Source organism: Vigna umbellata, chromosome 1 (assembly GCF_029865625.1).
Source record: "Vigna umbellata cultivar VRB3 chromosome 1, Vumbellata_1.0, whole genome shotgun sequence".
Taxonomy (NCBI): Eukaryota; Viridiplantae; Streptophyta; class Magnoliopsida; order Fabales; family Fabaceae; genus Vigna; species Vigna umbellata.
Window position 1 is genome coordinate 75,859,737 of NC_142165.1, and position 13,858 is coordinate 75,873,594.

The 13,858-nt window shown below is 35.8% G+C and overlaps 1 non-coding gene and 1 pseudogene across 1 annotated transcript; one reads left to right on the plus strand and one right to left on the minus strand.

Annotated features, from left to right (window-relative positions):
- Positions 1-2,361: 2,361 nt before the first annotated feature.
- LOC148206366 (uncharacterized) lies at positions 2,362-3,208 on the plus strand (annotated as a pseudogene).
- Positions 2,365-2,471, minus strand: LOC148206367 (small nucleolar RNA R71). Its single transcript, XR_015783980.1, has one exon. It is a non-coding gene; the product is annotated as a small nucleolar RNA R71 (small nucleolar RNA).
- Positions 3,209-13,858: the final 10,650 nt, after the last annotated feature.

The window sequence follows — 13,858 nt, forward strand, 5'->3', positions numbered from 1 at the left end:
GGCTTATTTGATGCAAATTACCACTTATAAGGACTCAATTGGGGATTCTAATAAGAAGGGGATCAAAATGGGAAAACCTCACATAAGTTGGGACAACTAAAGGGTTTAAACCTAAAATGTAATTTTGTTTTTAGGTAGTTTTTGGACACATTTGACTTTTTAAGCCGTTTTTGGGTCATTTTTTTGTAGAGGCCCATTAGTGGGCTGACCTACGGTTGTGTGCTAAAGAGGAGGCAGACCCCAAACACACCTCTAACTCTCTCATTTTCACGTTTTCTAGCTTTGGTCAGCAAAGGGACAGCTCCCCCATTTTGGGGTTTTAGGTTTTCATTTACATTTCAATGCAATTTCAATTCTGCACTTACATTTTCTCTCTTTAGCTTTCAATTTCATTTCTCTGCATTGCTTCAATTCCAATTTCGTTTCTCTCATTGCTTGCTGTTTTATTTTATTGCTTTGGGTTCCATTTCTAATTTCACATTTCAATCCATTTACGTTTTTGTATTCCAGTCTACACTTTAAGTTTCGTTTTCCCCAATTTGGTTTTCCCTAATTTCGTTACAGGTTGTATTGCGTTTCTGTTTTGTGCATTTTTGTAGCAGATTTAATGTTGAATTGCTTTTCGTTTTGCTGCTGCAAATTCGTGTTAATGTTAGTTTAAGTGTTCTTGGTTGGTGTTAGTGAGATTGTAACGTTTTCCTTGAGATTGTTGGTCTATCATGGTGATTTCACTATTTTAACCTTGCTCCATATTTAATTATGTTCTATGCTTGCAATTAGGTACACGCTTAGTTTCCTAATTTTATTTAATCTTTTCTTAGATGATTAACCCGCATTTGCTTAATCTGTGGCAGCATGAAAATGATTAAATGGGAGCATTGCGTTTGCTTAATTCGCTTTTATGACAAACTCTATTGGATTAGGGGTTAGAGTAGTGTGTAATTGTTGTTAATTTGTGATTGAAAACATTGCAATGGATCTAGATACCAACCCGTTTTAAACCTGTATTGAATTTCGTGTTTAATTTAGTTCATTTTAATTCACAAAAACTCTTCACACCCCCCACCAAGTGTTTGATCTAATGACTCAACAAATATTTGGTCCTTAAGAGACGACCTAGGAGTCACTTTTTAGTCTATACTGCATTTAATTGCATATTAAATTTGATTTGGGTACGACCTCGATCAAATTTTGGCGCCATTGCCAGGGACCAACGGTTCGGTCTTAGGTTCTTTGTTGTGTTAGTGTGTGTTGTGTGTGCGTTTTTGTGTGTCTTGTTATGGTGTATGTGTGCGTATTGCATGTTTAATTGTGTTGTTTGTTGTTTGTTTGAGTCACAATTAAGAGAAATAGGATTTTCTTTGGCTTGTGAGGCACTGGAATGCTATGAAAGAGTTGAACACATAGTGAATAGTGAGTGAATAGTGTTTTGCGTCACAGATTCGGAATTGGACAAATCCTATGTGTTTTTTGGGTGGAAACCATGAGTTGAGCAAGAGTTGTCGCATTCCGCCATGAGCACCGCCCTCTCAGCCCGAAAGAAAGTCGTTTACTATTTCTTTTTGATTTTTTAAGTTTTATTTTTGTCGTTTTTCACACTTTCTTGTGTTGGTTGACATAACTATACTTTGAATTTTGCTTTAAAATTTGTTGTGCTATCTTTTCATGATTTTAGGGGGTTGCCCATAAAATTTCAGCTCATTCTGATAAGGTTGAAAATATCATTGTTTACCCCCCTATGTTTTCACTGTGTTGACTTTTGCTAATAGAGTTGACTTAGTGTATGACTAGGGGCAATATTGGGAAAATACCACCCTTTGATTCTGAAATTGATAGGACTTTTCACAGGTTAGCTAGGCATAATAGGAATTTGTCTTTAGAGTCAGTACTACCATTTGAGTCCATATCATTAGAGTCCCCATAGTCTACTTCTGCATCCACTGTTCCATACTTTGTGCATAGTGCATCTACTGCATCTATTGCATCTAAGAATAATTCTGATTCTGAATCTGTTTTTTTTATTATACTACTGAGAACAATATGGTCCAACCTCCACCTCGCGAGAGGACTCTTAGGGAGATGACTGCACCTGATTTTACTTATGGACTAATCCATTTGTTGCCAAAGTTTCATGGTCTTGCAGGTGAATTTCCACACAAGCATATGAAAAAGTTCCATATTGTTTGCTCCACAATGAAGTCGCATGATGTTCTGGAAGATCATATCTTCTTGAAGGCATTCCCTCATTCACTAGAAGGTGTGGCAAAGGATTGGCTATATTACCTTGCGCCCAGGTCTATCACCAGTTGGGATGATTTGAAGAGAATGCTTTTGGAAAAGTTCTTCCCAGCATAAAGGACCATGGCCATTAGGAAAGATATTTCTGGGATTAGGCAGCTCGGTGGTGAGAGCTTGTATGAATACTAGGAAAGATTCAAGAAGCTTTGTGCAAGCTACCCACACCACCAGATTTCTGAGCAACCCCTGCTTCAAAACTTCTATGAAGGTCTCAACAATATGGACAGGAGTATGATAGACGTTGCCAGTGGTGGAGCCCTTGGTGACATGACGCCTGCTGAAGCTAGACATTGATAGATAAGATGACTTCTAACTCCCAACAATTTAGTGTGAGGAGTAATGCTATTGTTGTTAGGGGAGTTCATGATGTGGGTGTTGGTTCCTCATTTGCAGATAGAAATATGGAGAGAAAACTTGACACTCTTGTTAATTTGGTGACTCAATTAGTTGGGAATCAAAATCAGAAATCTACAACTGTTGCAAGTTTATGTGGTATTTGCCCTTCTAGTGACCATTACACTGACACCTGCCATCTTTACAGCAACACTTTGGCCCTGATGCTCCTCAAGCTTATGTTGCAAACATTTACAATAACAGGCAGTAGCAATAGCAACAACAACCACAACAACAACAAAACTATGACCTCTCTAGTAATAGATACAATCCAGGGTGGAGGAATCACCCTAATCTGAGATGGTCAAGTGCTCCGCAGCAGCAACAACTTCCACCACCACCACCATTCCAGAATCTTGCTGGTCCGAGTGGACCGATTATGCCTCCACCACCAGTCCAACAATACCAGAAGCAACAACAACATGATATGACTGCACAAACAGCTCCTCCTCAACCTTCCACTTCTCAGCCTTCATTGGAGAAGTTAGTCAGGCAGATGTCTATGCAAAATATGTAGTTCCAACAAGAGACCAGAGCGTCCATCCAAGAGACCAGAGCATCCATTCAGAGTTTGACCACTCAGGTGGGGTAGATAGCCACACAGCTAAATCAAGCACAGGCACAAAATTCAGACAGATTGCCTTCTCAGACCGTGTAGAATCCTAGAAATGAAAATGTCAGTGTCATCACCTTGAGATCTGGGAAGCAAATTCAGATACCCACAGTTCCACCTCTAGCACCTGCACCTCAATCTCAGCCTACACAGCTACATCGTAGAGAAAAAAGGAACAGACATGTTTAAGAAGGAAAATTGAGGTTGGTGGTTCTTCTTCCTCTATAGGTAGTGGTTCTTCTTCTTCTACAGGTGGACTTTCTTCTTCCACCACCACCACCATCAGTTCATCTCCTGATATACAACACCGACCTATTCCTCTTCCATTTCCTCTTAAAGTAATTCAAAGCAAAAATATGGAAGAGGTGGATAAGGAGATATTTGAGACCTTCAGGAAGGTGGATGTGAATATACCTCTACTAGAGGCCATCAAGAAGATTCCAAGATATGCAAAATTCCTGAAGGAGTTGTGTACCGGCAAGAGGAAGATGAGGGAAATGAAAGAGTCAGCATGGGTAGAAATGTATCTACACTAATAGGTAAATATGTACCTCATATTCCTGAAAAATGCAAAGACTCAGGTACATTCTGCATCCCTTGCATTATTGGAAATAATAAATTTGAGAATGCCATGCTTAATTTGGGTGCTTCCATAAATGTCATGCCTCTATCAATTTTTAAATCTCTTTCTCTTGGAACTTTGCTACCTACGGGTGTAGTCATACAGTTAGCAAATAAGAGTGTTACCCACCCCACTAGTTACATAAAGGATGTTTTAGTTAGGGTTGGGGAACTCATTTTCCCTGTTGACTTCTACATTCTTGAAATGGGGGAAGGATTTTCCCGTGGGTCTGCCCCAATTATCTTAGGCAGACCATTTTTGAAAACTGCGCGAACTAAAATTGATGTCTATGCTGGTACCTTGTCTATGGAGTTTGGCGACATTGCTGTTTATTTTAATATCCTTGGTGCCATGAAAATTCCATTTGAGGACCAATCTGTTTTTCGTGCTGAAATACTTGGTTATACTGTTGATGAGCATGTTTATACTTCTCACTCTTTGCATGATAAGAACCACTTTTTTCCATCACATGTGAATGTTTCTTTTCCATGCACTAAACATGAATTTTGGGATTGTTGTTGATATTGAGTCTAAATCTAAACTCCATTCATGTTCTGAGAGTGTATCTGTTGTTCAGTCTGACACATTGGGATTGAGTGTTATACCTATGCATTTAAATTCTGTGGACTTGGAATGCACTAACCTTATTGTAGGAGGTACGCATAAATCTTTCCAGCAAGCACCCAAAATTGAAATCAAAGGCTCATTCCTAGACAACAGCTTCAAGGACAAAGGGCACTAGTTGAACCCGCTCATCAACAAGCTTTCATTGGTAGATGCAGTTGTGAAACAAACTTCTCTACTCAATCAAGTTTGGAATCTTCCACCATGACTCAGGGAGTTTTCTTTTTCTCTCCTCCACTTCAATTTTATTACACTTTTCCATGATTTATTGATTGTATTGATTGCTTTGATCCTATTGTTTGTGCTCACCAAGGACATTGTGTAGTTTAAGTGTGGTCTATTGGGGGAGATTTTGATTTTTCTTTGTCACTTTTTTATTTAATTTTCTAGGTTGTTTTTGTTGTGTCTTATGTACAGTTTTGCATGTGTCCCTTGTTTTTTGGACTTTGTTTAGGTTGTAGACTTGTCCTTCACTTCATTGATACTATCATTGGTTTGAAATCCTTGCTTTTCTTTGCTTGGAAAAATGATTATGATGTTTGAGAGGTTGATTTGATTATAACACAATTACCCTTGTGAGAATTTGAGCCGCTTGATATTCTTTCTTGTGTGTGATATATCTCTTGATTTCTTGCGCATATGCCTTGTCTTGACTCTTGTTGATAATTCTTGATTGATATGCATGTTTGGAAGTGATAAAGGCAATTTTGTTCTTGAGCCTCTCTAGCCAAATAAACCTACCTTGTTTTGATCATTTGATAAACCCCTTTGAGCCTATGTGTTGCCCTTTTCTTTGTTTTGAAGCTCATCAATTAGCCTTAAGTGCAAAAACCATGATTACCTTAACCTTAGGGAACTTTGGAGCTTTGGAATTGTTTTGGGAATAAGTGCGGTCTTCTTGGGGATTCTTGTGAATTGGCTAGTTGATTCCTCTTCTTGGTTGTTTTGTAAATATGTGTTCATCTTGTCTCTGACAATTATGTTGTTCTAAAAAGAGAGAAAAGAAAAGAGACAAGAAAAGAAAAAAAAATAAATACAAAAAAATGTGAAAAAAATAACTTTTCTTTTAATAATGGAGTCATGAAGAGGATTGAATTAGAGGTTTTGGGTGTGATTTAATTGTATTTTCACTTATTCCCCATTGCTCCTCTATTCTTTTTGGTTTGTACCTTCTCATCTATATTATATCCTCCCTTGTCCTTGGCCCCATTACAACAATGAAAATACCTTTTGATTTGAACATGCATATGTTTTGGGTGTTGATATTAGAGGCTTGCCAAGTCTGTTTGTTGCTTGCTTTCTTGAGCGCATTTAGTTGACATTGTTTACCTAAGACACTTGAGAAAAACAGTGATAGTGCATCTGTAAGGTTTTGTTACTTTTGATTCACCTCTTGAGCTGATTGATTATTTCGTCATGTCTGGAATTATTTGGATGATTACCATGAATATCTGCTTTCTCTGATTCTTTTTGTGTTGGATGTTGTCTACTCCTTTTGATTGCCAGATTCCTTGAGGATTGTGTAAATCTGTTTGTTTTCTTGTGAGTCTTTAGGTGTTGAGGTTGTGTTACTCCCCTCATGTCCTTTGAACTGTTCCTTGATCTGCGTCTTAATTTTGCCCAGGAGTACAAAAGACTAAGTGTGGTCTATTTTGATGAATCAATATTTTTATACTATTCACTTATCTTTTTGTACTACATTTGATCAGGGAATTGTGCTTAGTTGTCCAATATTTCCTCAGTTTTGATATTTGGGCTTAATTTGGCCTATAATTCTTATTTTAATTAATTTAAATTATGTGATGCTAATTATTTCCATTATTAATTGCAGGGAATTATTTGGAATATTATTTTGGAACATCAAGAGAGTTGCCACGCCATTCTTCACTTGCCACATCAGCATTTTTATTTAAATTAAAATGTAATTTCGTTTTTAGGTAGTTTTTGGACATATTTGACTTTTTGGGCCGTTTTTGGGTCATTTTTTATAGAGGTCCATTAGTGGACTGACCTAGGGTTGTGTGCTAAAGAGGGGGCAGACCCCAAACATGTCGGAACAATCGGTACCGTTATAGAGTCGCGCAGCGGAATGAAATACAGATAGCGGAAAGCGTGTTCGGTCAAACTCGTATTAAGATGGTCCGTTTTAGAAAATTGATTTTCTTAGAGAAAATTTATCTAACAGTTGATATGCACAAAATGTAAAGAGTGTAGGGAGTAGAAAAATTCACACAAGAATTTTTATCCTGGTTCGATTCAAAAGAATCTACGTCCAGTTGTTAATCACTATAAACAGTGATTAACGTTTTCACTAAAAATCAGTTTCACAGATTACAATGGAGATAAAAAATAGAATAATAAAACCTTCCTTCGACTAATGAACTGGAAGCAGGAATCTACACTTTCCTTCGATCAATGAACCGTAACAGTGTAGATAAAATCTTCCTTCGACACGAACCGAAAGATGACAACCTTGCCAACTCGAATAGAACCGCTCCGACCTTTGACCCACAAATCGCGAGCTTCTCTTATTCACGATATCAGGCAAAACACTTGAACTAGCTTTTTGGAACTTCCTCAGAAAAACTATATTATCAAAAACCTCAGAGTTAACCCACTAAGGGTTTTGGAACAACTATATATAGGCAACTAGTCTGAGTTAGAAAAGACAGATTACAACTGCCACTGATAATCGATTATTGTTAGTGATAATCGATTATTTAAGTCCATTACAGGGTTTTCAGAAAGTGATAATCGATTATCCTGAGGAACAATCGATTATTCCAAAGACTTGTGCAGTTCTCATCCGGACCAGTTGATAATCGATTATTTGAAGGAGTAATCGATTATTCCAGAGCGAAATGTTTTTTTCAAGAGTGCTCATGATAATCGATTATAGCTTCACATAATCGATTAAATGCGTAACTTAACTAAAGATACGAGATTTTCTAATTATTACATATTCAAAGACTTTCCAAATACATTTATATTCTACAAGGTGCTTTTAAAATCATTTTAACAACTTCTTCAAGTCTATCTTCTTGCAGCATCATCAAAATCATTTATCTTCAAATTTACCAATGCTCTTCATTTTCAATGTTTCCAAGACGAGTATCAAGGTCATTGAACTGGTCAATCACATATTCTTCATGATTTTGTTGCCACTCATATATCTGTTCAAAGTGAGCTTGTTGAGCAAGACACATATCCTCCATTTGTTTAGACAGGTTTGCAAAATGCTCCTCCATAGTTAGTGAGGAAGAGGAAGGCATTTGAGAAGAACCAACATCAATAGGATCAGCAGCTTGGACATGGTCAGCCATATGGGCGTCCATATAGTCATTGTCATCATCTTGGTGATCATCATCCTTGTGAATGATCACGCGACCACGAGCAACAAATCCCATTTGGCGAAATGTTGTCTCACTGATCTCAGATCCAATTGGTATCAAAGCTTGCTTTGATATTCTTTCAAACTTTTGCGAAATTGGCCGGTCATCAAACTCAAGTGTACGCCGAAGGTGCTTCCATCAACAGACCACCGCTTTTTACTAATGATAACTATGCATTCTGGAAAGTCATAATGGAAATTTTTATGGGGTCTGTTGACAGAGGCATTTGGGAAGCTGTACAAAATGGTCCTTATATTCCAAAAAGTACTGTTGATGGTGTAGAAGTAGAAAAACCATACTTTAACTAGACTGCTGAAGAAAATAGAGGAGCTTAGTTTGACATTAAGGCTCGTAATATTATTTCATCTGCTGTGGTACTTGATGAATTTTATAGAATTTCAGTGTGTAAGACAACACAGGAGATGTGGGAGGTCCTCAGAGTCACACATGAGGGTACAAATGACGTGAAACATGAAGGAAGAACACACACATCCAAGAGTTTGAGATGTTCAGAATGCAACCTAGAGAAACAATTTCTGATGCCAGAAGTGTTTTACTCACATAGTGAACCACTTGTCAGGGTTGGGTAAGACTTTTGGCACTGATGAATTGAATGTAAAAATATTGAAATCATTGGACATGTCTTGGCAACCAAAGGTGACTGGCATCTCAGAGTCTCAAAACCTCACTCAGATGTCAATGGCAATTCTCTTTGGGAAGCTTCGTGAGCATGAGCTTGAGTTGAGAAGATTAACTGCAGAAGTGGATCAAGCAAAAGAAAGACTCTTGCCTTCAAGTCTGAAATCTCAAAAGGAAAAAGCTCTAAAAGAATTGAGGATGATGATTCCGATGACGATAAGGAAAACATGAGTCTTATGATTAAAAAGTTTGCTAAATTTATGAGAGCAAAAGGAAAAGACAAATACTGTGGAGAAAGGAAAGATAATCAAGGATCTCCATCAAGCGTCAAATGCTATGGGTGTGGAGAAAAAGGACATGTGAAGACTGACTGTCCTAAGAGTAGGAAAAGTGAAGAAAAGAAGGAGAGAAAGTTTCCAAAGAAGAAGAAAGCTTACATAGCTTGGGAAGAAAATGCTTCTAGTTCTTCAAGCTCAAGCGATTCAGATGAAGAAGCTAATATGTGCTTAATGCCAGACTCAGAAGATGCTGGAAGCCAAGTAAGTGATTCTAGTTTTGAGTCGAGTGATGAATTTGATTTAAAAAAGGCATTTCTTGATTTGTTAAATGAATCTGAAAAACTTGATGATGCTCATAAAAAATTAAAGAAAGAGCATAACGAATTGAAATTGAAGTATGAAAAAGTGTTAGATGACGAAGTTGTTTTAAGAAACAAAGTTAGTAATTTAGAAACTAAATTATCTGAATCTAATGCTATTTTACAACCTGTTGAATGTCTATCGTGTAAGAGTCATAAGTTTGATATTGACATTCTTGAGAACTTACTTGCAAAGGCAACCGAGTCTAATTCACATGCCAAAACAAACTTTAAAAGAAGCAATGCTAGAAATGGAAACATGCATCAACACAAAAAGTCTAAAGTGAAAAGAACTCGTAGAGTTTGGGTAGAAAAAGGGACTTTTGTGAAAAATAAAGTGCATGAAGTTTGTTGTTTTTACTGCATAAAACATGGTCATACCCTAAACAAATGCAACATTAAACATTTTGGTGTTCCAAATGGTAAATTTGCTTGGGTTAAACTTGTGAAATGATGTATGTTTGCATGAACTAACCCCGAGGACCCATAATGAAATTGGGGACCTAAATTCTTGCTAATTTGTTTTGTATGAACCTACTAAGTCAAAGAAGTCACTGTGGTATCTTGACATTGGTTGTTCAAGACACATGACTGGTGACAAGAAAATGTTCATATCTTTTGAGAAGAAAAAGCAAGGATTTGTGACCTATGGGGATAACAACAAAGGTAGAATCATTGGAACTGGAGACATTGGAGGAGGAAACACACTAATAATAAAGGATGTGTTATATGTTGAAGGTCTTAAACACAACCTCCTAAGCATAAGCCAATTATGTGACAAGGGTCTCAAGGTAACTTTTGAAAGTGATAAATGCATTGTATACTTTAAAAATTCTACTGATATTGCTTTGCAAGGTGTTAGGCATAATAACATTTACTTGATTGATATTGAAAGTGCATCTACTCATAGTATAACATGTTTAGTTGCTAAAGAGGAAAATCCTTGGCTATAGCATAAAAGAGCTGCACATATTCATATGCAACATTTGAATAAATTGATTTCAAAAGATCTTGTGATTGGTTTGCCTAAATTAAAATTTGAGAAAGACAAAATATGCTCTGCATGTCAAAAGGGAAAACAAACCAAATCCTCATTTTCATCTAAAAGCATGATTTCTACATCAAAACCTTTAGAACTTTTGCATATGGACTTATTTGGTCCATCTAGAATTAAAAGTTTTGGTGGAAACTACTATGCTCTTGTAATTGTTGATGATTATACTAGGTTTACTTGGACATTCTTTTTAACGTTGAAAAGTGAATCTTTTAAAGCATTCAAATCATTTGCAAAACGTGTTCAAAATGAAAAGGATTTGAAAATCAAAACTTTGAGAAGTGATCACGGTGGTGAATTTGAAAATGAATCTTTTGAAAAGTTTTGTGAAGAACATGGAATTGCTCATAATTTTTCTACACCAAGAACTCCTCAACAAAATGGTGTTGTGGAAAGGAAAAATAGATCATTAGAAGAATTAGCTAGGACTCTTTTAAATGAATCTAATGTACCAAAATACTTTTAGGCTGATGCAATTAGTACTGCTTGTTATGTGTTGAACAGGATGCTTATTAGGCCTATTCTTAAGCTAACTCCCTATGAACTCTTTAACGGTAGAAAACCAAATGTGTCTCATTTGAAAATCTTTGGATGCAAATGCTTTGTATTGAATAATGGTAAAGATAATCTAGGTAAATTTGATGCTAAATCTGATGAAGCAATCTTCTTAGGTTATTCTTTAACTAGCAAAGCATATAGGGTGTTTAATAGAAGAACCTTGATAATTGAAGAATCAATGCATGTTGTCTTCGATGAAATTGTGGACCTTGAGGTGAACCCTCTTGAGTCAAATAAACCAATTGCAGGTGATGAGGATTATTTGAGGGAAGCTCTTGAAGAGATGTATCTAAATGAAAACTATCCTCTAGAAACTCAAGTTGATCATCAAGTGGTTGTTCCTAAAAGCTATCAACAACCAAGAGGACTTTCTCTGGACAACATCATTGGAGATATATCAAAAGGGGTAACTACTAGACACAATCTTAATAATTTTTGCTTAACAGTAGCTTTTGTGTCTTAGATAGAACCTAAGAACATAAAATAAGCTCTTCAAGATGATAAATGGTGCGCTGCTATGCAAGAAGAGCTGAATCAATTTGAAAGGAATGATGTTTGGGAACTCATTCCTAAACAAGATGATTATCAAATCATTGGAACAAAGTGGGTGTTTAGAAACAAGCTTGATGAAGATGAAAACATCACAAAGAACAAAGCAAGGCTAGTTGCAAAGGGCTACTGTCAAGAGGAACGTATAGACTATGATGAAACTTATGCCCCGGTAGCCAGGTTAGAAGCAATTAGATTGTTACTTGCTTATGCATCTTTGATGAAGTTTCAATTGTATCAAATGGATATGAAAGTGCAATTTTGAATGGTTTCATAAAAGAAGAGGTTTATGTTAGTCAACCTCCTAGTTTTGAGGATTTTAAATATCCTGATCATGTTTATAAATTGAAAAAGGCCTTGTATGGTCTTAAATAGGCACCTAGGTCTTGGTATGAAAGACTTAGTACCTTTTTGATTGAGAATAATTTTTTTGTAGAGGAAAGGTTGATTCAACCTTGTTTATTAAGAAAGTAGGGAAACACATCTTGATTGTTCAAGTGTACGTAGATGATATTATTTTTGGGTCTACAGATGATTCATTGTGTGAGGGATTTACACATATAATTTCTCCTATAAATTCACCATTTGCTCTCATTTGTAAAACACTTTTGATGAAATATATGAGTATACTCTGCTGCCATGCCCAGCCTATACTCTGCACAAAAGTCACTTCTAAATGAGCTTTCCCTTCACCACCTAGCTTCCTTCCAGAGTGAAGGTCATCTGAGCTAGTCTACCCCTACTCGTGAGCTCCTCTTCCACCACTTTCATCCACTGATTTCACCATTCGTTTTTGCAAACCATAAGCACTTCATCTGCTGCTTCCTAATCCACCCCCAAGATGGAACGAGCCATCATATTCGTTTTATTGATGTCAAGAAAACCAAAGATTTTGCAAAGCTTTTGAAAAGAATAATTTTTTAAGGCAAAATCCAATTCACCCCCCCCCCCTCTGGTTTGAGATCCAAGGCATCACTTTTCTAACAAAAAAGTGTCATCCATTCATTGTTAGGTGTAATAAATATCATATAGTTAGCTTGTGTACTTCTAGGTTTGTAGGGCATGCATGTGAGTGGGGTGGCATCAAAGACAATATGATTTTAAGATTAGATGAAAATCACCAATTAGAGATTGACATGATTTAAGAGCATGCATGTGAAGAAAAATTTTTCTACCTTTTTTTGAAAGCAACTAAGAGTTGTAATGTGAGATGAGATAACTCATGGAGAGATGTAGAAAGTTTATTAGAAGTGAGAAGAGGTTCTATCATAGAGAAAAGAAGTTTAAAGAGAAAATTGAGAAACTCTTGAAGTATAAAGAGAAGAGAGATTGAAAGACGGAAAGAGAAATAAATACAAAAAGCTCTAAGAGCTATAATTGAAGAAGCTAAAAAAGTAAGAGCGGAGGAAGCTAAAAGAGAAATGGAGTAGAGAGAAAAAAAAGAGAAAGAAGAAAATGAGAGAAGATAAAGGGATGAAAGAGAAAAGAAAGATAAAGAAGAAATTGAGAGAAAAGAAAAGGAGAAGGAACAAATACTACTCAAGGAGGAAGTGCTACTAAAGGAAGTTTTTGAATCTTTTAACTCTTCTCATGTTATCAACAATTCTCATTTCTTGATTCGAACCTTTACTTTTGAAAATTTTCTAACTCCATTCTCACTCCTCATTATTTTAAACACCTCACTAGATTTTTGAAAAATCGCACTTTGAATTGTGCCTAACAAGTTATAAATAACTCAAGTAAACAAAAACATTTTTGTGAAGTAGGCCTTATTATTCTTAAAGAAAATGATTTCAAAAATACAAAAAGGCCTTATTATTTTGTTCTTTACTTTAGATATGCACTTACTTTGGTAATTTATTCAAATATTGTTTGATGGTTACTGTAGATTCATATTTGTCTTGGAGTACATTAACAAATAAATACATGACCACTGTCACTAAGCATCACTCGAATTTGAGGACGGATCTTTCTCTAGACAAAGAGTATGATGGAAAACCATCTAGCCACCAAGACACTAGCTAAGAAGATTAAAGAAAATGAAACTTCATGGAGAAAGACTCTATATTTGAATAGTGAAATACAAATATTCTTTTAGACCTTATATTTTGACCAAGGATATATTTCTTTTAAACCTTGTATTTGGCCATTTTAGTATGACAACCTCAATTTAATCGATTATGTAAATAACCTAATCAGTTAAATCAAACAATACTCTACAAATGTACAATTTTGACATTACAAACTGATTCTTAAGTGACTATGTAAACTAAGGTGTTCTTTGGATTTGTTTGAATTCCAAATAACCCTTGCTTGGAAGACAAAACACCTTAAAAGTTAAAAGTTACTTGCGAACACATAATAAATAATCATCTTAAAATATTAATATATTATGATATTATTTTTATAAAGATAAATAATAAACATAATATTTTATTAAAACAATTGAAATATCAAATTTAATTAAAAATTTCTAAAC